Source organism: Mesocricetus auratus, unplaced genomic scaffold (assembly GCF_017639785.1).
Source record: "Mesocricetus auratus isolate SY011 unplaced genomic scaffold, BCM_Maur_2.0 Super-Scaffold_100011, whole genome shotgun sequence".
In the NCBI taxonomy this organism is placed as follows: Eukaryota; Metazoa; Chordata; class Mammalia; order Rodentia; family Cricetidae; genus Mesocricetus; species Mesocricetus auratus.
Window position 1 is genome coordinate 71,191,618 of NW_024429195.1, and position 23,677 is coordinate 71,215,294.

Consider the following 23,677-nt stretch of genomic DNA (forward strand, 5'->3'; position numbering starts at 1 on the left):
ATGCTTCCCTCTGGTTATAAAGAAAAAAATGATAAATGGGTGTAGCAAAAAAAAAAAAGACAGGGAAGAAGTAGAGAAAATATTGCCTCCTGTCTACAAATAAGTCAAAGCTATGAATTTCCCAAATGATGCCATGACTAGTGGCTTGGACATGTAACGGACTAATTCTACAGCTCATCTTACAATTAGTCGTGTTCAGTGATTTCAGCACTATGTCAGACTATATGTCATGACCAGGATAGTTTACAATCCACTGTGATTTGCTTCTAGAAGACAATGCACCTTACAAATAAAAGAAAATATTCTATATCATCAGCATGGAAAGAGATGTGGCCAAGGGGAAAAGCACTCTACTAGGCCCCAAGGGAATATTTGCTAAGCTCAGAATAGCCAACCTGAGACCTTTTTTTCCAAGGAGGTCAGAGCCCAGCAGAGAAACGGGAATTAATGTAAATCATGATCATACAGAGCCTGGCTTACGTTGCAGAAGCGCTGTCTAAACAGTGATTCATTCTGACAGGGGTAGGGGTTGAGAAAAGCTTCCCAGAAGGAAGGAGCATTGACTTTGGCCTCAGAGGATCAATTAAGCAGAGAGAAGGAAAAGACCCTGAAGGCTGGGATTGGTCATTGCAACAACGACACAGATTCGGAGGGGAAAAAAGTAGTTAAACAGCAGGACTTTTCTTTTTTTAATGGGTGAAACATGGCCATGAGGAAGATATGGAGAGGACCTGGGTTCAAATTAAAGGAAGGAGTGAGACAAGATCCTGAGGTGCTGAGCAACAGCCAGAAATAAAGCTCGGTTATTTAATAGCAGATGCTTTGAGCAGGAAAAGTGGTCTCTTTGTGTTAAGGCAGGGTGCTTCTGGTGACAGCATCTATGTAAGCTCCACGAGGCTAACTGGCTGCTGCAGGCAAGCCGGTGAGATCTCATTTGCAGTTGTATAGGGAAAAGCCGATGAGGAAAGTAGGCCTTGGCTGTCCAAGAGACTGTAGGGAGAAAAGACAACAAATGGCTCAAGAAATTTAGAGTCTAACCTATGAGACTTAATGACAGACATCATGCAGAGAGGGAGGACAAGGTCAAATATAAACCCTAAGAATGACCACAAGGCATGGATGCAAAAGGAGGGCTAAATGAAAAGGAGGCGGGGTTATGGAGATGGACAAGAGGGTGATGGAGATACTTAGGCTCAAAACATATATGTACATGCATGACTGTATCTAATAAAACTCATCATGTATAATTAATGTATGCTAATGGAGCACTAATATATATATTATATGCATGTTATGGGGATATATGTGTATTTATCTTCCATGGGTTCTTGGTTGACTGGCTGGATGAGGAGCAGACAAATACATGTTCACCATTGTGACTTTGAAAAGCTCTTCTGTCTGGATGATGTCTCCACCTCTTATCTTTACATACTTTAGCCCTCTAAAGCTTGAGAGACAGCAGCAGCATTCAAACTGCCTACCACACCATCCTTCCAGATCAAAAACTCATCACTTCATTTTTATTACACATAGTATTATTATTTTTACTTGTGCATTCTATCTTAGATAATTATTACTATTATACATATTATTATTATTATTATTACTTCTGCATTCTGTTCAGTGGGAATATTTACATTTCTACATCCCCACAGATAAGTGTATTTTGCAAAGTATCTTGCAAAACCATGCTATGTTCATCTTTGTATTTCCAAGATACCAGTGTGGAAATATCCAGCAAATAACCAATAGGGGATATAGATCCTGACCTCCCTGGATACCATCCCTCACTAAGATGGTTCAAACAAAGGCAATGTTGAGTAGTGATTCTCAGTATCTGATACATGTCAGAAATGAGGAAAATAATAAAGTTTGGGGAAACCTTTAATGGTGATGTTTTTACTTTTACATGTTAGAATGACATTACACAGCTAACCCCGCAGGAGTCATTTGGGCCAGATGCATTCAAAATGCAACCAAGAAGTGTACCTCTCATGGGATGAATGACTACCTTATCTGCCATCCTAGAGCCTTCATCCAGTAGACACCCACAGTTAAACATTGAGCCGAACTCCTGGAATCCAGTTGCAGAGAGGGTGGGGTGATGAGCAAAGGGGTCAAGACCAGGCTGGAGAAACCCATAGAAACAACTGACTTGAATGAGGGGGAGCTCATGGACTCCAGACTGATAGCTAAGAAACCAGCATAAGACTGACCCAGACCTGAATGTGGCTGTAAGTTAGAAGGCCTGGGCAATCTATGGGGCCTCTTGATCAGTATTCATCCCTGGTACATGAATGGACTTTGGGAGCCCATTCCATATGGAGAGATACTCTCTCAGGTTAAACACACAGGGGAGGGCCCAGGACTTGCCCCAAATGATGTGACAGACTTTGATAATCACCAATGGAAGGCCTCATCCTCCCTGGGGAGCAAAAAGGATGTGGGATAGGGGGTCAGTGGGGGCAGGGGAGGAAGGAAGGAAGGTGGGGTGAGGCCCTCCATGGACACCGCCATGGAGGGCCTCACCCTCCCTGGGGAAATGAGGGGATATTGGGGGGGGCACAGGAGGGGGGCAGGGGAGGAAGGAAGAGAGAGAACTGGGATTGAGATGTAAAAAAAGCTTGTTTCTAATTTAAATTTTAAAAATCACCATAAATTGTTGATCTCACTGTCTGTGCTACTGGTGTTATGTTCAAGAAGCTGTCTCCTGTACCAGTTTGTTCAAGGGTACCACCCACTTTCTCTTCAAAGAGGTTCAGTGTGGCTGGATTTATGTTGAGGTCTTTGATCCATTTGGACATAAGTTGTGCGTGGCGATAAACATGGATCGATCCGCATTCTTCTACATGCCAGCCTCCAGTTATGCCAGCACCATTTGTTGAAGATGCTTTCTTTTTTCCATTGTATATTTTTAGCTTCTTTGTCAAAGTTCATACATGTGTGGGTTAATATCAGAGTTTTCAATTCAGGTCAGATCAAGACCCCCTGAATGTGGGTGTCAGTGAGGAGGCCTAGGTAATCTATTGAGCCTTGGGCAGTAGATCAGTATTTATCCCGGGTATACAAATGGACTTTGGACTCCCATCCAACAATGGGAGATACACTCTCACCCTGAACTCTTGGGGGAGGGTCTAGGCCCTGCCCTGGATAAAATGACAGACTATGGACACCGCCATGGAGGGCCTCACCCTCCCTGGGGAAATGAGGGGATATTGGGGGGGGCACAGGAGGAGGGGAGGGAAACGGCGAGGGACCTGGAACTGACTTGTGAAGCAACCTTGATTCTAATTTAAATTTAAATTTAAATAATAAAAATTTTAAAAATCACCATAAAAAAGAAAGAAAGAAACATGCATTTCTACCCAGAACTCCTAGTAGTCTAAAACACTTGCCACCTGTTTGGCCTAAAGCTCTCTTTATTATTCCTAAACCAGACAACCCACCCCCCTGCAGAAAACAAACAAACAAACAACCTTAGAACCCAGAAGTCTACCTTACCTTCCTTACTTCAAACTCATTCAGGAATGTGATTTTATTCTCACCCCATCTCCCTTCCCTCTACAATACACAAGACACCTCTGTTGAGTCTACTGGAACCCTGCCAATTGTCATCAAATTCCCCACATTCTGAATCTCTTCTTACAATATTTCTTTCACCTTTTGAGTTAACAGAAGTGATTACTTCTGCACACAGTATTTTCCCAGTAGCTGCCAGAGGTGTTTTCTATACCACACCCATCATTCCAGACCTAAAGAGAGTGGTATTATCTGTCCAACCTTTCACAAATTTAAGAAATATCTCTCATCCACATACCCATAGTATAAGAATATTGACCCAGCTGTTATAGTCCATGATGTCTAGATTGCTTTCAAATAATTCAATAAGTACAAAGTTTTTCAAAAGAGGCAAATTAAAGATCAAAGAAAATGAACTAAAATACTGTTAATTATGGAATCTGGAAAAACATATATGAAAGTTCATCCTACTATTCTTTTTGATTATCTGCATATTCAAATGTAAAATAAATGAAGAGCTTAGGAAAAATAAAATTACCACATAGCCAAGGTCAATCCCCATACTAAATCCAGTAGCATCTAGCTTTAAAATATATCAGTTCACTCTTCTAAATATATTTTGTGTTGGGTGGTAGTAGTGCACACCTCTAGTCCCAGCACTCGGGAGGCAGAGGCAGGCAGACCTCTTCAAGTTCAAGGCCAGTCTGGTCTACAAAGCTACACAAAGAAACTCTGTGTTGAAAACACACACACACATACACACACGTATATAGTACTTATTACTTGAGAATTTAATAAAAGCATATGATGTGTTTGATCAAATCCACTCCCAGTATCCCCTTACCATCTCCTCCACTAAGTCTCTTTCCCAACTGCACACATTCATTTTCTAACTCATTGAGTTCAATTAGTGCTGAGTGTAGGGTCATCCAGGGGAACATGGGCAACCTACCATAGGCCACATGCCTGAAAACTAACTACCTATCCCCAAACTATCAATTGGCAATAGACACTGAACTGTGGGAAGGGCTACATATAACACTGGATCTTTCAGCTGGTTGATATTATATGGGTCTTGTACATACATCCACAGTCACAGTGAGGTCTTATTTGCAACATGCATGTTATTATTTCACAACAATGCCTTTTCCACAAAGACATCCTCTCTACATCTAGAGTGACCAGCTTCCCCACCCCACCCCAGCCCCACTCCCGCCCCGTGACCTTGCTGCTCCTGTCCTGGTCAGATGCCCTCCTTGTGTCAAGGAACCAATCAGAAGCTAGCTGACAGGACTGTGCTTTTAAGGCTCTGGGTGTGCTTTATGGACAAGTGCACAACAGTGACATGCAGAGCATAGCAACTGCCCTGGGAGAGCATATGGGTCCTCACAACCAGTTGACCAATCAGCACAGGGCAGGTCATACAAACCTAAAAGCACACCAATCCTGAGACTGTTGCATACCCCGATACTCCCCTTATGCTGCCCTATAAGATCCCTGCCTCCTGATTTCTCTGGGTCTTTCTCTAGCCATCTGCCATGGTGAATGGATAAAAGGCTCCGAGCTAAAGAGGTTAGCTTGTTAAACAACTACAATAAAAGACTCTTTGATTTTGCATTGAAATGGGGCTCTTGGTGGTTTTGGGGTACAGAATTTGGGCACAACACATCTATATCTTCACTTATGTCCACATTCCACACTAAATGCGGAGTCTTTTCTTTAATATACAACTCAGATCATGTTACTCTGCTGCTCCAAAAATCTTTATTTCCTATTTTTCACAAAGAAAATTTTAAATTCTTTATTTGGTTTTAAAGATCATATTAATTACCTTCTTCCTCTCTGGATTCATCTTTCAAAGTTGACCTTTAATTCTATGTTCAGAAATTCCAGGTCAACTTACATCTCCAACCAAAAGAGGTTCCATATTCCTCTTCTCTGAAATAGTATTACTCACCAGGACAGAATGAAGAAGCAATGACTAGTTGGTTCACTTCTTCATGGAAATAAGATTAGCACACAGCACACACATGATTTCAAATGAGATATGGGCAAGCACCATAGAAATCTCCATTGAGTACAGCTATCCTCTGGGCATATGATGCATAGCTTCCTGCATAAGAAGGAGGAAAGCCTGCACAGGCAGAGGCAGAGGCAGAGGCAGAGGCAGAGGGAAACCCCCACATTGTTTTCCTAAAGCATAATAAAGCCAAACTCCCATTGTGGAACAAAGGAAAAATACTAAGAAAGCAATAGATCGATTGCTGTCACATTGGAGGTATTAATGATGACAATAATGAAGAAGATGACAATAGGTCTTTTCCATCACCAATTGTCCTGTAAGCCTATCAACAACAAATTATACTATGGAAGAAAGACAAGACAGAGACTGTTTAACTTTTTTCTGCTCCCAGTAGGGTTTTTATTATTTATGTTCTTGTCACTACCAAGGGAACTGAGCACTGAAGGGGAGGGCCTTCTGAGTCGGCCATGGCGATCTGCTAGGGTGGAGAAAGCATTTGTGACACTAAGAGTATATTCTTGAAAATTTCCTAGAACAATTATTGCATGAGCACACAAGTTATTAACTGTATTAATTTGGACAAATGCTTACCTTCTCTGCGATGGTCGGAATGAGAAATGGGTCCTATAGTCTCTGGTGGTACCCAGAGGGCAGGCCAAGGAAGTGTAGCTTTTTTTGTTTTGTTTTGTTTTGTTTTGTTTTGTTTTGTTTTGTTTTTCAAAACGGGGTTTCTCTCTGAAACTGTCCTATCTATCCTGGAACATACTCTGTAAACCAGGCTGGCCTTGTACTCACAGAGTTCATCCTGCCTCTGCCTTACAAGTGCTGGGATTAAAGGTGTGCACTACCACCTCTAAGCCTTCATGATGTTTTATAACAACAGTAGAAAAGTAACTAATACATTCTCTGTCCTTCAATGTCTTGGCTGAAAAACAGGAATGGTGATGCTTTGTCTACATGACTAGGCACAGTGAAATGAGCCTTTTAGTCATCCAATAGACATGGAAGGGATAAAATAACTGTGTCTCATTGAAATGGGCTCTTGGGCTACTAGCTGAATTATTAAAATATTTAATGCCTCTAAAATGTTCCTTGTGAATAAAGGCTTAGCTAATATTATTGACGGTTCTGTTTCATTAGGTATGCTTTATGTCATTCTAGATGATATAATATATATTTTAATTCAAGTAGTGTGGACTATTTTTCCTTGAAATGATAAATAAAAAGAATAATTGGCAATTATTATTACAGGGTTCTAACATAAAACAATCATGTTATTATATTTATTATATTTTCATTAAATATAAAGGCTTGCATGACCATAATGATCTCTTCTGATGACTTTTCACTAGCTATCCAATGAAGAAAGATGGGGACATTTGCTGTAATGAGTTTTCATTGAAGATTTATTTTCTACTGTCTTTTAATGAAGATATAAAGTATTTGCGCAAAAGAGAGAAGAGACAGGGATAAACTATAATCTAAATGTGATTCCAATCTGTAACTGAAAAGCTTTTGGGTTAAGATGCTCTTATTTTGACAATTGTGGAAAAGGAAAACAAGACACTAGACTGAAGAACACCACTTGTCAATTTTATGATAGAATATACCTTATTCAAATTTTTCTTTAATGATCTGAACAAAGACTAAGATGACATACTAATCTAATCTGCCAGTGTCACTGTAAATAGCAAGACGATAAATAATACTGATGATCTGCTGGAGAACTAAAAAGAGCAAGGCAGCCTGGATTGTTACTAAGACAAACTCTAATAGAAGGTAAATGTAGAATTGTATTTATTAAAACGCAGAAGGATATGAACAGCCAAATTCCAAGCAGTGCTTAGCTACTCATCCAGGTCCTTTGCTAGAAGGCAGAGATATTTAAAAAATTAATAACTTCCATATTTTTCCCAATAGCTCACCAGTGTTCGTCTAGCTGAGGAGATGGAGACACAAGAACAATGTGACCGTGGATATGTGTGTGTGCGCGCGCACACACACACACACACACACACACACACACACACACACACACACACACACTGCAGTCACCTAGTGGAGATTTCAGTGAAAAGCCAATATATCCTACTAAAATGAGATGGAGACCTGAAAGCATGGGAAAGGCATGCAGATTAAAACTGTGATGCTGAAACAGTAGGATGCAGGGCAAGACATGGTGAGAGAAGATACTGTAGAAACAAAAAAAGATGAGTTATGGAGACACTAGCTTACATTGGAGCAACATGACTCCATTCATAGGCATAAGGCATGGACAAAGAGATTAGGCCAGGAAAAGGCAGCCTGATTATACATGTGTTGCATGTTGGTCATTCAGGCAGTGACATGAGGATGAATAGGAAGGAAGGATGGACGTGAGAATTACACATCTGAATAATGGCCAGAGATTCGAGTGTGTTCAGTGCCACTGTGCCCACTCCAGGATTTAGGAGCCAAAAGGGACAAAGAAAACTCCATGAAGGCCTAGGACAAGATGATCAGAGAGTTCCATTGGAAACTGGAAGAGCCCTGGGACACAGAAGCCATGGAAATGGAGGTTTATAAAAGAAGTGGTTTTCAATATTGAATGCAACCCAGAGATTCAAAATGAGGAGTTTAAAATGATCCTTGAAAATTCACAGGCAGACTAACTGCTAGTCCTAATGGATACACCTTTAGAAGAAGGGCTGCGATGGAAGACAAATTAGGCTGTATTTAAAAAAAATAATTGGGAGATGAATACGTGTAGCATGTTCTGGCTCGAAAAGCTTGATAGGGATGCAAAGATAGGGATGCATAGCTAAAGTAAGAGAAGTAATTTGACTCATTTCATAGAAAAAGAAGGGAGAAAAGGTGGATGAGGGTAGAAGTTTAGGTCCCTGGGGGTGAGGAGAATGGATACCATTGGTGGAATAGTTAACTCTGATTTTTAGTAGGAGGTGTATGTGTCTCATCTTGTTAAAAAGTATATAGAGAAAAACATGGGATATGTGATAATGGTAGCTATCTGAGTCACATATTTCTTTTCTATTTCTCCTCTTCCTCCTCCTCCTCCTCCTTGTCCTCCTCCTTTTTCTCATCTTCTTTCTTGTTTTTTCAAGACAGAGTTTCCCTGTGTAACCCTGTCTTGGAACTCTTTCTGCAGACTAGGATATTCTTGAACTCTCCAAGGTCCACCTGCCTCTACCTCCCAAGTGCTGGGATTAAAGGCATGTGTCATCACTGACTAGCTCTTATTCAATTCCTAGCTTACATGAGACACTTCATTAAAAGGTGATCTGAAAATTCCTGTTTACAGAGAGCAATCACAAAGCCCATCTCCCACCGGTTCTGTCACAGGGAATGGAAGTAGCATCCTCAGGTAATTAGATCTTCATTTGAGAGAAGACAAGGGCTCTGAGGCCTGATGGGACCCCAGAAGCATAGGTCTCTCTCTGTCTTGTTTCCTCTGGTGGCACAGGTTGGACATGAAAGGTAGTGATATCAGCTCCTGGGCAGCCAACATGGCAGCCTATAGAGAGGATTAGTCTTGATCGGCCTACCCTACCACCCCACTGGTCACATGACACATACATATTCTCATTGCCAGAAGGGTCAGTGTTGTGGATGAAAGTGTCACTGGAAGATGCAACGATGTGGCAAGCACATTCTTTCCTTCTGCCAATTACCTGAAGCTGATGGCCTGTCCTTCCTACCTTCCTTTTCCTTCCCTGGGGAATGATGGTTTTGCAGGTCATCTGCAAACTGAGCCACTGGAAACAGAGTCTACCCTCCCCCAGCCCCCATTTTCTTTCATTTTAAATCCTATTAATGCAAAGTTCAGACCTAGAAGCTTACTTCTAACCCGTGCTAGAGATTAAAGGTGTGCACCATCACCACCTGGCTTGAAATTTCAATCTTGTTGCTCCAAGTTCCATGCCCTTGACCCCCTTGTTTGGGGTCAAGTTAATAACCTATGTTTATGTTTATAACCTGTTGAGGATACGCAGTTAATGGACCTAATGACACATCACTCATTCCATCTGTGTACTAACGACATACCTATGGAAAACGCTACACTTAATCAAAAGAGCTGTTAGATTTTTGTACTGGAAAAAAAAAGCAAGCAGTATATGGGTTGTCTCTCTAAAAGACTGGCGTGTTGAAGATTTAGCTCCTTGATACTCTTTTCAGAGAAGGCCTAGGAAAGTAATTGGTTCATGGAGGAACTAACCTACTTAGTGTAGTATCCACTGATGGCTTCATAAAGGAAGATACTATTGGGAGGTGCTAGAAACTGTGCAAAGTAGATCTTGATGAGAGAAAATGGGTAGATGGCAACAAGTTGAATGGGTGTGTTATGTTGCTGGCCTTCCTCTCTGTGTCTCTTTGTTCCTTGGTAGCCTTTAGGTAGGCAATTTTCCACAATAATGTTCTTCCACTGTTTCTGCTCTGCTGCAGACCTAGAAGCCATGGTTCCAGCACACCACACACTAAAATCTATGAAATCATGAGCCAAGGCAACTCTTTAGTCTTAGTCGGGGTTTCTATTGCTGTAAAGAGACAGCATGACCACAGCCACTCTTATATAGGAAAACATTTAATTTGGCTAGCTGGCTTACAGTTCAGAGGTTCAGTCCATCATCATCCTGGTGGGACATGGGAGCATGCAGGCAGACCTGTGGATAAGTAGCTGAGAGTCCTACACCTTGCAGGAAACAGGAAGTAGTCTCAGACACTGGGCAGTATCTTGAGCATATATGAGACCTCAAAGCCTACTCCCACAGTGACACACTTCCTCCAACAAGGCTGTACTGACTCCAATAAAGTCGCACCTCCCAATAGTGACACTCTTTTTTCTCTCTCTTTATTTTTTTATTTAAATTAGAAGCAAGCTTGTTTTACACATCAATCCCAGTTCCCTCCATCAATCCCTGTTCTCTATTCCCCTCAACCCCCTCTTCCCCTGCCCCCCACTAGTCCCCTAACCCATAACCTTTCCTCTCCCCAAGGAGGGTGAGGTCTTCCATGGATGATCTTCAAAGTCTGTCATATCATTGGGAGCAGGGCCTGGGCCCTCCCCTGTGTTACATAACTTTGGGGAGCCATTTTCTTTCAAACCACCATCATTCCTCCTTTAAATTGCTTTTTGCCCTAGTGTCAAAAAAAAAAAAAAGACTAACACGGGACATTCAAAGCTTTTTCAATGGAATTATTCAGTGCACTTTTATATAAAAATGTGCGTGGTCCAAGCTTGAGGAGAACATTACTGCATTAACAACTACCTTAGAAGATTAATCCCATTTCCTGTAGCTAAAGCTGCTTTTTAAGTTTTTCGCTACTTTTTACCTCTCCCTTGGGTTAATACCTAAATTTCTGTTGCAATGTTATTAAGTTTTTCCTAAATATAAACTAGTTTCTCTGTGTAATTTCCCTTTGCAAAACCAATTTCTTCATTTCATTCCTTCAAAAGTTTAATAAAAAAAACCAAAATACAAAAAAAATGATAAAGTAATCTTTAAGAGTTTCTGGCTATTTTTCAAAACTATTTTCTAGTTAAATATTGGACACAATTTTCCACAACTTTGTAAAAAAAATACCCACTACGTTTCATATTTGAATCTATGTACATAGTTTACAAAAATGGCACCATGATTCTAAGAAACTGTAATTGATTTTTAAGAGGTCTTAGTTGGAGTAAAAGCTATAGAAATCTTTGAATTTAAGTTAGAAAATATTCAATTTGGGTTTTGTTTTGTTTTGTTTTGTTTTGTTGGTTTCAACTGGATCCGACCTAAAAGGATCCTCCCTGAGGACTACCAGAAGTTGTCCTGCAAGCTTCCAAGGGAAGAATGTAGCCAAAAGTCAGTCTTACCCAGATATGGTATCTATGAACCACAATGACCAACATAATGCCACAATCCTAAGGGTGCAATAGAGGCATGCATACCTTGGAAGAAACCAGCAGTTCTCTAAGTTATGGAAATCATGCCTACTACTAAAAACATAGACAACTACTCAGGGCTAATGAAATCATGAATCTTCTACAACTTTACAACTACATTGTAAATATTTATCATTTTATCCATAGATAAGTGTAGTTCTCACCTCTCATTAAAGAAATTTCTCTTTGGAACAGAATGAAACCATTACAGAAAACAAGAACAGATTTTTTAAAAATTCGTTTCTGTGGAGAACAGAAACAAAAACCTATAGAAACTTCCTGAAGATAAATTAGATTGCCAAATATCAATCAGTGCAAAACTCAAAAGAAAGCAAATGGGGAAGAATCAGAAGAGAAACAAAGAGAAGAAATCATATTCATATGCCTAGAGACTTCAACTTTAGATCAAAATGTTTAAATATTCAAGGACATAAAGAACAGAAAAAATATTAAAGCAATCAATTATTTAAAAAAAGAAAGGATAAGGAATTTTTAAAAACCTAAGTAAGACATACGTGAAATAAAAATTAGATCAGGCGCAGCTAAAGAGAGAATATGTAAATATAGATCAAAGGAAATCACCCAGAATTCAGGCAAAATATTTTATGGAAACTTCAAATGATTGGAAAAAGTATTCCTGAGTTTTACAGGTCTTTAATTACGGAATGAGTTATTCTGAAATATATTTAGTAAGTGTTCCAGAAGAAGGTAAAAGAGGAAATGGTGAAATAATTGTATTTGGATCATTTGCTTCAATAAATAAGTAAGTGTCCAACTTAGAGGGATTGCCAACTATCACACAGAATAAATAAAGGTAAATGCTCACATACTGCTGCCCACTATTCAACGAACGATAGAGTGGGATTTAACAGAAAACCCTAAACACCACAGGAAAAGAGAGGTCATCCCAAGCAAAGGCAATCAAACCTGCAACAGGGTCCTTACTGGCAACAGTGAGCTTCTCCTCCCAGCAAAACGGGCACAGGGGAATGAAGATAAAAGCAAGGAGTGTCTCACAAAGGAAGGTGGGTCACTACACACTGGTCCTCATAGTAGAAGAATGCCAAGGTATGCATGTTGTCAAGAAAGGAACTGAGCCCTAAGAGTGAAAAAGAAGATGAAGCAATTGTGAACAAATAAATTAATCCAGAGAAAATGTGACACTTAACATGGGACTGGAATTATAGAAATATATGTGGTATGACATACTCTTTCTATAATTTATTTTTATAGTTTCTTAAAATAAGGATAAAACAACATTGAACATTTGTAAACAGATCATGTGTTCTAAGCATAGCACAAATATTTTTATGAATTTTCTGTTAACTTCTTGTAAGAAATGTTGACTTGTTACTCTAATTTTGTAAGTGAAGTGAGGCATTCAGCAGTGAGTTTTCCCAAGGTCCTATAGTATCTGTAGTATAATAATAATACTACTAATAATGTATTTACAGGTTCTAGGAAAAATTAAAATCCAGTTTCTTAATCTATGAAATGAAGGTAAAAAACATTTTCTCTGGCCATTCATAGTGATTGTGTGAAATTAAAATACTACAAAGTATGATAGTGCATCTAAAACTATAAAATATTATACAACTCAAGACTGTCATAAAGGTTAAATAGACTATGTATGCCAAACTTCAGAAAGAGAATTTTGCTAGTTGTTAGTAGATGATGGTGCTTTTCCATTCACTCATTTATTTATCGCATTTTAATATGGCTTCAGCAAGTAGCTTTAATCTACAAAATGTCTTCGTATGACTGTTTATTTCTGATCCATGTTACCTCAAAAAAAAAGGCTAGCAAAAACTGCATAAGTTTTTATAGAAGACTCATCTTTTAATATATATGCATATATATTACATTTAGTTTCCAAGCATTTATACACACTCTGTGAAAGCTACTTGGTATTAACTTTAAAATATAACTTCTTTTCATGCCTCCTCCATCACCAGTCCGATCATAAAACAAATGTAAGGAGCAGGGGAAGTTCCTATTGTCTCTTTTGAAAATTGAAAATGGCAATTTTCACGGTACTGTGGCCCAGTTCAGGCTAACGATGAGCTGATGTGGTGTTAGAGCAGTAACTGCTGCAGTTCCAGTGGCCTCATCAGGGAGCTGACCTCGAGTTCTGCTGCTAGCATGTTAGATTTGGCTTGATTTCCATAAGTAAATGGAATCTGAGACTCGCTGCCCGCTAATCACATAGTTTAGTGAGTCCCATATTTATTTTGAATAAGCATTGCAGTCTCAAATACAAATTAGATGGGGGAAGACGGACCAGAATTTGGTGGGTACCACTTCTTTTGGCTCCCACAATGAATAGAGATTTTTTAAGCCTATAGAAAATGAGAGCAGATGTGGATAATGACATAATTTGATATTTATGAATGCGGGTTTTCTTGGAAGATTGAGGAATTATCATGAAAACTATTCATTGGACCTCAAAAAAATCAATAAATATTAATACCCGAATGCAAATGTTTTTACTCTAATTTAAAATGTGAAGAGTATTTACCCATCCATGCCTCTGAACAATTCAGGGTGCCCTGAATACTTAGTGACTGTGTGTCATTGCATGATTCACAGAACTTCTCTGACCTGCTTAGAATTCTCAGCAATTCAGTAAGGACACATTTGAGAAAGAAAGAGTCCCAAATTGTCCCCTGCCTCCTGTAACTTGGAAAACTGGAGTGCAATAAGGAAACCTGGGCTCATACATTTAAGACCATTGGATTTCATGTAGCTTTCTCAAGCATTAACTACATTTTCCAAAGCTATAAAATGACAGGAAAGCACCTCCCTCCAAAGGGTTATTTGAAGAGAACTCCACAGTGAGAGGATTCCTCAGACAACCAAAAGGAGAAAAGCTTCAACTGATGATCCCCCTTCCTCACTCTAGGGATGAGGAAGCTGAAGATCAGAGATGACGGCACCTAAGATCTCTCAATAGTCAGCTCTTAAATCAAGAGCATTATCAAATTCTCCAGACTTTTGATTAAAGTTATTTTTCCCACCATCACTGTCATGATAATGGCATCCTTCCCGTCATGTACTCCACATCAAACACCAAGCTAGACAGAGAACTCTCTACAGCAGTGGTTCTCAACCTTTCTTATGCCATGACATTTCAATACAGTTTTTCATGCTGTGGTGTTCCCCAACCACAAAATTATTTTTGTTGCTACATTGTAAGTGTAATTTTGCTACTATAAATATCTGTCTTTTCCATTGGTCTTGGGCAAACCTTAGGAAAGGGTCATTTGATCCCCAAAGGGATCACAACCCACAGGTTTAGAACCACTGCTCTATAAATCCTCTCCATATGATTTTGAAGTTCAAGAATGCTAAGCAGCTTGAGCAAGCCTACACTCGATTCCAACCTAATACCAAATCCTGCCCCTGTGTTTAAATTAAAGCTGGAGGTTGCTTGTTGACCATCAAAACATCATTCATCCCAAAGCCCACAGACAACATTATATAGTTAGAAGTGCCAAACTCTTCATGTGGAATTTATCAAAATTGAGGCACAATGAATATGAGCACTCATACTGGCTTCACGTTGAATTGAATTCACAATGAATATGACACTCAATAAAAACGAAATCTCTGTCTCAGAGTTGTCTTCATCTCTCTCTGGACTTTAGCCACTGGTAACTTTATGTTGATTATTTTATTGGGATAAGCTTGTGGATTTTCTCCTCTTTGATCTAGCACGCTGTTCTACATATTAACTTACGTCCTGGCTCAGGAGGTTTAACGCTTGCAGTGCAGATGAAATCTATGTGAAGATGCTGTTCCACTCGCAATTTCACTTCACAAGTTTCGTGCTCAAATCAGCTTCCTTCTAACACAGGTAAGTAAGGTTCTTTCCAGTACAATTGTAACATCATTGCATTTCTGTCCTCTTTTTGCACAGATTAAAAATCTGCATCTCAGTTACTCAGAGTATCATGGTAAAAAAATATATGTGTATTTCATTTTTAAAAATCTATCAATAACATTGAATTATTGAGGAAAGATCTAATAGGCCAAAGGAAATAAGTAATTCCAGCCTGAGTTTTTTTTACAGAGATTAAATGAAAAAAAATACATGTTGTGGTGTCTGATACTTTATATATTGTTTATAGAAGTGGAGATGGGAGAAGAGGAGGTTAGAGCATAAGGGGATACCATAGATGAAAAAACACAATGGGAAAAGAGACCAACCAGGAGATTGGATGGGGGTTGAATAGGGGAAATTAAACTAAACTAAATAAAATATTATGAAAATACTACAAAGAAACCTGCTACTTTGTGAACTGGTTTTAATTTTTTTAGTTAATTTTAACAGATACAAGAAATTTCCATAATATACTTACAAATATTCATATGTGTGTGTTACATTAAAAATGAACATGGCTTACAAAAAACTACAAATGGCCTATAAATAAAAATCACAGGAAAGAGAGCCAGACTGACAATAACATTGTGTAGAGTAAGACATCTAGATGTCCAGCTTTACTACCATTTAAATTCTTCGCAACTTCTCGGCAGTTGTCCTAACATACACTTCTTTAACCAATCAAATTCATACTCAGTTAACACGCGGCTCCACCGATGGTGTGAGCTTTGAACCTCACCCTCACAGCCCCTTTGTCCCACTATCCGTACCAGTGTTAGATATCATGTGAGTTCTCTACACTGAGTAGACCGCCACTACTTGTGATTATTTAGGCAAATCATTTATCACTCTTACAGGGATAAAAGGAATACAAACTATTTTAATATTGAGCCATATTTTTCCTGTTTTCAGAGTCCTTCATCTGTCTGGGGACCCAGGTTTCCCTGGAGTGTCATTGCCTTCTCTCTGAAGGACTGACTTGAACATATCATGTAACACAAGGGAAAGAATTGCTTTTTGTTTATTTAACACGCGCTTACTCGCATTTGGATTTCAAACAGTAACTTCTAAGTAAAGAATTCCTCATTTGCTTCTTATTTTCCAGCATGTTAGAGAGGCTTCCAGTTTACATAATTTCAAATGAGAGAAGTATCTGTTCACTCTCGCCTCTCTTCATATGTGTGCCTGTTACGTTAAAAATGAACATGGCTTATGCATTCACTTCCCCTGCTTTCTTGCCTTCTGTTTCTAATCCCTGTTGCACATTTGCTAGACCATTTAATGTTGTCCAGCGCCCATTATATGTTCTTCATTTTATTTTACATTATTCTTTCATCTTATGTTTCATTCCCACTCATTTCTATTAATCTATTATAAAGCTCACTAAACTCTCGCTATGTCAAGTCTCCTGATGACCCCATCAAGTCTTGCCTCTTTTCACGGTGGTCTCACAATAACTGTGTTCAAATTTCCACACAGTGTGCATCTTTTTAGTGAAATTCCTTAGCTGTTTATGATTTTTATTCCCCAATTTCACTAGAACTTTTCACAAAGTAATCATAATGATTTTTCATTGCTTTTCTAGTGTTTCTAACATCTAACCATATCCAAATTCTGAGGCTGCTCTGTCCCTTGACCATAGACATATTTTCTTAGCTATTTTGTGTCTTACTTAAAGTTTTATAGGTCAGATGTAACTACAGTGAATGGTATTTATGCTGCAGATGGCTGAGGATCATAAACTGCTATGGTTTTGTGAATGAAGGGTACAGGGAGAGTCCGTAAGTCCCTCTAGTTAGCTGACCTGTGTTTGGTGTTATGTTGCTATGACAATACTCAGAACATCCATGGCTTCAAATTCCCTTAGGATAGGACTTAACTTAGAGTTTCTCAGTGTCCCTCTCCCAAGCCCAGCTTTCAGCTTCTTTGTGATAGCGGACTTCCATGTTCTTGTCACAACCATAGTAGAATACTGCTGTGACTTGTTATTTGGCACTTACCTGATGTTTGAATGACAGATGGGACTTTTCCTGTCATTCTGCTTTACCATCCATCTTAAGAGAGGTATGTGTACCAGGTCTCTGAACATGCTGCTTTTTTTTTTTTTGAAAATTCTTCTCCTCCATGGAAGCGCTAATGATCTAGGTCCAGGATGGGCTTGTACTCTTTACTCAATGATGGGGGATTGTTTTCCTCATTCTGATCCCTTAACCTGTAAAAATGGGGCATTTGCTCTTCCCCAGTGACCAAAGATTTATTTTCTATAGGAGACCCATGAAAGAAGGGTCAAAGCCAATCTTTGTGTCTTTCTAGAGGATTTTATGCTCTCCTCCTGCCCCCTGATCCTGCACTACTGAAAGGGTATTCTTGGTGTCTGACCTAGCCTCATTCTTTCTTACACAGTAAAATGTATGGAGAAGAGTGTACACGTAGGCATACATTCCCCTTGCTCCTCCTGCTCCCAGGAGCGCTGCACACACATAGACACACATGCACACACACAAGGCACTCTTGGCTTTCAACAGTTCAACTGAGTTTTCTTCTGATATATTTTATTCACTTCCATGACAGGTATATTCTTCCTATGCACACTAGTAGCGAGGAAAATGGGGGGACAACTAAGCCAATATCCACCCCACACCCCATGCCTCTGCTTCTCCTTCCCTGTCTTTTTTTTTTGACAGATTATTTTTCCTGTGTTAAGTCACTCTTTAGTTCAAGAAAGTCCTAATATTGAAGATTAACTTGATTTTTATTTTTTGTTGGGGTAGAAATAGCAACCCAACTTTCTGTGCTCTAAGTAAAGGTAGAAGTGATTCTGTTATAGTTAAATATACCTTAAATGAACAGGAACACACGAACACACACGCACGCACACATGCACACACACACACACACGCACGCACACACACACACACACACTGTGAGTGAGAACCCAAAGTGCTCCTCTCAAACTCCTGGTCCTGCCTCAACTTCCCACATCCCGAGATGACTTAAATGGATAAGATTCTAATCTTTTCTGCACCTATTTCCATTAAATATTCTAAGAGCTCTGGCGGGGATTTCCACACCACCATGTTACAGCTAATTGCAGGTTTGTATTTGGCCAATTTGAGGACTACTCACAGGAGGGTGTGTCCATGCAGGTGTTTCCAGAGACGGACATTCAAATCAGCAGGGCGTGTGGAGCCCATCTGCCCTCAATCAGTGTCACTGGGCATCACTAAGCTGACTTTGGATGTGAATTCAGCCAGAAGGCAGAGCAAAGGCAAGCTTTCTCTGTTCAGGGGAAGATGAAAAGTTACATGATGGGTCTCCCCATCTGGTTCTGTGGGCTTCATTCTTGTACTAAGTCACTCTCCCTTCTTTTGGCTTTCTTTACGTAGTCATGAGTCTCCAGAAGGGAAGAAATTAATCTTGTTTAACTAAAATTTATTTCTTACCCTCTGGAGACTCATAACTCTATAAAGAAAATCAGAAGAAGGCCAACATATCAACTGTAACTGATTCCTGATCAATTAAAATTATATGTATATGCACAGAGAAAATAAGAAATGTAATAAAATTACATAATTAAATAAATTGGTTGACATAAGCAAAAATACATTTTAAACACTGAAATAATTCATAGTCCTCAATTTTTTCCCAGAACTCCCATGTCTTGAGTGTAACCGCATAAAGAAATGTCATTTAGCGCTTCATTAGCAATTGGTCTCTTATTTATTCTATTTATTTCTAATACTTTTGGAAATATCTAAAAATCATATTTAGGCTATGGATGAACAGACAGTTTATGCAATCTTTTATTTGAGGAAATAGCACTCAAATATTCGATATACCTGGAAACATCTCAAACCAAATTAGATGCCTGCCCCATGAATACTGAGAGCACCACAGAGTCAAATCCTGCAGAGGACAAAAGCAACAAGAACTGCCATTCTTTGTAAGGAGAATGCAGGACAGTGCACTTGAAGGACAGTTTGACAGCTGTCCCAAAGCCAAGTGTACTCTTAGATACTGTTGGTATTTACCTAAACGAGTTTGAGAAGTCACTGCGTGTTCATACATAAAACTACACCTGAACGTTTATCACAGCTAAGCTCATAATTGGCAAAATGTGGAAGCAATAAAAGTGTCCTTCAGTGGGTAAATGGATAAATGAGCTGTGGAGCAATGGATAATGGAATTCAGCACCGAAGGGAAATGAGCTAACATGCCATGGAAGCATAAGAGAATCTTAAATGGGTATTGCTCTGTAGAAGGGCTCTTAAATGCATGCTGCTACATGAAATGGTCTCGTTTGAAAAGGTTGCCATGGCTTGAATCTAACTACAAAGCATTCAGGAAAAGACAAAGCTGTGGAGACAATAAAAAAGATCAGTGATTTCTCACAGTAACATAAAAGAGAGATGGGCAGGAGCAGGGGGGAGCTTCAGAAACAGAGAGATTTCAAGGCACTGAAATTGTTTTATATAATGTGATTATGGTGGATGTATTATCAATTAACCAAATTCACAGAAGCAACCGCACCCAACCTGAAAACTACCAACCTTGTAGACTTTCCCTGAGAGACAAATAGTGTATCCATGAAGAGCAGATGCTGCCAAAGGTACCACCTACTGGAGGATGCTGCCAGTGAAGGTGATTGCAAGTGTGGCAACTGAGTGAATGGTGATCTCTGCTTTCTGCTCCACTCTTTTGTGAATCCGAAGCTGCCCTGAAATTAAAGTATGGGAATAGAAGGGCTAAGACACCTAAGATCAAGAATTTAAATAACAGAGCCGTAAGGCGGTTCAGCCAAAAGCAATGCTTGTCACCAACCTGAGTTCCATTTCCAGAACCCACCTCATAGAAAGAGGGGACCAATTCCGCCAAGTTGTCTTCTGACCTCCACACAGGCATCATGGTGCAGGCCCCTACCCAATGCACAAAATAAATAAATAAATAAATAAATAAATGCGAATATTTAAACAAAAAGAATCTAAACAAATACTGGGACAAGTCCTTTACCTTTACAATATATGCTAATAATAATAATTTTTGAGAAAAGAAACACAATTGATAAAACTGAAAGTTATCTGAAGAAAACCCTGAAGCCAGGAAAACATAGCACACATGTGGAAAATGTAACTCATGTAATGAGTAAACAGTACACACAGATATATCCTGGGATCCAGGAAACAAAGCAAGAGGAACAGGGAAATCACCCCAGATAGCGAGTGCTGCCAGTCAGAGATGCGGAGCTAAGATGTGACGTACCACCCAACCATCTCAATGTAGAGGCAAGGAGAAGACCAAGATCAGTGTCACTAACAAAATGACTCAGAAAACTTGTGTGGTGGCCTTCAAAAGTCAGAAACATGGGGCATAGAGGTCCTTTCCTGTGTAGCCTGGGAGTAAGGAGCTAAATATGAAATAGTATGCCAGCAATGCAAACAGAGAAAGTTGGGAGGCATTGCAGACAAAGAACTCAGGGGTGGGTTGACTGATTTGATCAGAGTGATGAAGGGAAAGGAGAAATCAAACACGCAGGGTTTCGTGCTGTGCTAATAGTACTGCAATTTTCTCATTAGTGTCTCCGATCCATCCTTTCCCAAGAGCTTTCTCCGGTACTGCTTTTAAACTTGCCCATGCCAGAATCAGATAACTGTTTGAAAAAAAGGTTTAAAAAATTATCTGTAAAATGTTGTTGAGGTAAACTATTCCTGAAATAAGAATCTGTTTGCCAGGAAAAACTCACTTTATATTCAAACTACAGTTTAAATGTTCTGTCCCAAGATGACAGATGTTGGAATCAATTGGTTTGTAGGTCTTATTTCTACACACACACACACATTGGTTTCAATAAATAAAATCTTTTTATCTTCTAGCAAGTGAATTTACCAGACCCTTGTGATACAGATAGATTTTCATAAAGTTAATTAAGAGTAAAAATTCTTACTTTTTACTAAAATGTAAAAGTATGGCTGGGGAGATGCATGACTCTCCCCCTCAAAAAACACATACTAAAAGGTTTTTATTTTTTTAATAAAATTATACTCCTTTTTTATTATCTTGAAAAACATTTGGACATGGATGGCAGAAATTTATTTGTTAAATGTAAGCAAAATGAATTTGTCTAATTAGTAAAAAAACAAAAAAGAATAAAAATTCTTAGTCTTCAAGGAAATAAAACAAGGTAATATGGACAAAAGGGTTTCAAATGGTTTTCGAAATGTAACAGCCTGTCAGGTAAAATATGCACAACACATTACATAAACACTTGTGAACATGTGCACATGCATACATACACACACACACACATATTCACATAGATACACCCATGCTCAATTATACACACATACAAGTGTACACACACTCGTGTGCACATCCACAGATACACATGCATGCACATATATACATACATTCACACATCAGGCACACACACATGTGTGAACGCTCAATCATATATGCACACATATAACATAAAGTCATTTTAGCTCTCCAAATTTTACTAATGTTATTGCCTGAGTTTTAAAATACATTTAAAAGTAACTGAAGTGAAAGATCCTTTAAGATTCGGTAATTTAAAATGCCCACTTGTTCATACCACTCCAACATGAGTTGAAGAAGAGTCTGCTAAAAGACTATTTACACGGAATGAGTGTAAATTTGCTCCTATATGTCTACACGAGCAATAGATATTCGTTCATATTCCTTTTCACAGAGATAGAGAACAACAGCCTACATTCAATAAACATAAAGACAAGTGAGACATAAGCCCAGCCCTGTGCTGCCTTACCTCTCTCTGCCCAGCCAGACATCAATAGACCTGTATTTACTTAGAGCCTAGCACGTAGGACCAAACAATGTGTGTACGTGAGTGGCAAGATGCCTGACACATGGTAAATATTCAGCCAGTCGAGACCATCTGTCAGTGTTACTGTAAAATATTCCTTTCATTTCTTATCTATGCTTATTTTCTAGAGTAAATCCCCCCAGAGTAGGTACCATACAAAATTTTAGTAGCTGACGGAGTGTACAATATGTCCAGAGTGGCTCCAACTCTGGAAATCTAACACCTACAAAGAAGAAAGGAGAATGAATAGCCACTATCTGTTGGGCATTGATGACATACCAGTTTTCAGTCATTAGATCATCTACTGCTTGTTAGGAAGCCACGAAATGAGTCTTAATACAATAGTCCTGGACACCACTGTGGACTTTTTAGGATAAGGAATCGAGGCATACAACATATATAGAGCCTTGCATGTGGCTGGACTGTTTTCAAGTGATACAGCCTGTATTTGACCAAACACAGCACTCATGAGCTGCACAATACCTGTCTGACGGAAGTGCCTAGAAATGTATAACATATTAAGCTAAATTAACCATGCACAGAGGTAAACCCCAGGGATGCCACCACTAACCCATCCTTGATCCTGGCTGCAGCACAAATGCTTGCCTACCAAGAGCTGGTGGAGGAGGCCATTGCCTACAACAAGAAGCTGGAGGGACCACGAGAGGAGCAGGTAAAGATGCTATTCCTGATTCTCTGTGCTGGTTGGAGCAGAAATCCTACAGATTTAGGCTGTGGGCCCACAGAAGTGGCGGCAGGCTTTCCTTTGATAAGGATGCAATAGTGGCTCTCGCCAGGCTCTTCATTGAGCTTTGCAAAGAAGCTGAGGTCAGCAAGGGCAGACTTCTCATCAACTTATCCTCAGCATGGGAGGAAACCGAGGCCAGAAAGGGTCTGGAGAAGCAGTGTGGCATCCACTGCACCATGGCACTGTTTTTCTCCTTAGCCTAGGCTGTGCGACCTGAGCTGAAATGGGTGTGATGCTTAACCCGCCCTTGGTGGGGCGCACCCTTGACCTCACGTGACAAACCCAGACAAGGAAGCCTATAAGTGCCAGGAAGACCCTGGGGTAAAGACTGTCAGCAAAGTCTGTAACTACTAGAAGTTTGGTTAAAGGACAGACAACCTTCATGGGTGCTTCTTTCCATAACTCAGGTGAAAGTGCTGGCCGGATGCGATTTCCTCACCTCCTCACCCAAACTCCCAGAGGATGGGGCAGCTCAAGGACTACAACGAGCTGGTTCTCGGGCTTTCCATCAAAGGGGCCCAGACCAGTGACTTAGAGAAGGTGGGTGTGGACGAGAAGACCTACCCTTGTCTGCACAATGGAGACCAAATGGCTAGGGAGAAGTTCACATGGCATGCACAAGTTTGCCGACGATGCCATACGTCAGGGCAGATACAAAACGAATCTTGAGGGCTGAGACTGGAAAGCAGTGCAGCCCCTGCTGGGCCCCACACCTGCACTGGCTTGGTCCCAATTGCACGTGA

At 39.7% G+C, this 23,677-nt stretch overlaps 1 pseudogene; it reads left to right on the top strand.

Annotated features, from left to right (window-relative positions):
• Window positions 1–19,934: 19,934 nt before the first annotated feature.
• LOC101837403 lies at window positions 19,935–23,677 on the top strand (annotated as a pseudogene).